This window comes from Octopus bimaculoides, chromosome 9, assembly GCF_001194135.2.
Source record: "Octopus bimaculoides isolate UCB-OBI-ISO-001 chromosome 9, ASM119413v2, whole genome shotgun sequence".
NCBI classification, from domain to species: domain Eukaryota; kingdom Metazoa; phylum Mollusca; class Cephalopoda; order Octopoda; family Octopodidae; genus Octopus; species Octopus bimaculoides.
Window position 1 is genome coordinate 47,357,220 of NC_068989.1, and position 361 is coordinate 47,357,580.

General features: G+C 44.0%; 1 non-coding gene across 1 annotated transcript; it reads left to right on the plus strand.

The window, feature by feature from the left end:
- Positions 1 to 191: 191 nt before the first annotated feature.
- Positions 192 to 310, plus strand: LOC128248780 (5S ribosomal RNA). Its single transcript, XR_008264947.1, has one exon. It is a non-coding gene; the product is annotated as a 5S ribosomal RNA (ribosomal RNA).
- Positions 311 to 361: the final 51 nt, after the last annotated feature.

The following is a 361-nucleotide window of genomic DNA, read 5'->3' on the forward strand; positions in this document are numbered from 1 at the left end:
ATATATGGTACCCTAGGCATAACACCTACATAAACTTCTAACTTGTTGTCTCTTGAGGTCTCTGGGTGAGACTTGGATGCAACTTGTACAAATGCAAAGCAAAAGTCAAACATAAAATAATAATAATAATAGGGCGGCGATCTGGCGGAATCGTTAGCATGCCGGGCGAAATGCTTAGCGGTATTTCGTCTGCTTACGGCCATATCACGCAGAGAGCACCGGTTCTCGTCCGATCACCGAAGTTAAGCAACGTCGAGCCTAATGAGTACTTAGATGGGTGACCGCTTGGGAAACCTAGGTGCTGTAAGCATAAAAAAAATTTAAAAAAAAAAAAAGGCGGCGAGCTGGCAGAATCGTTAGC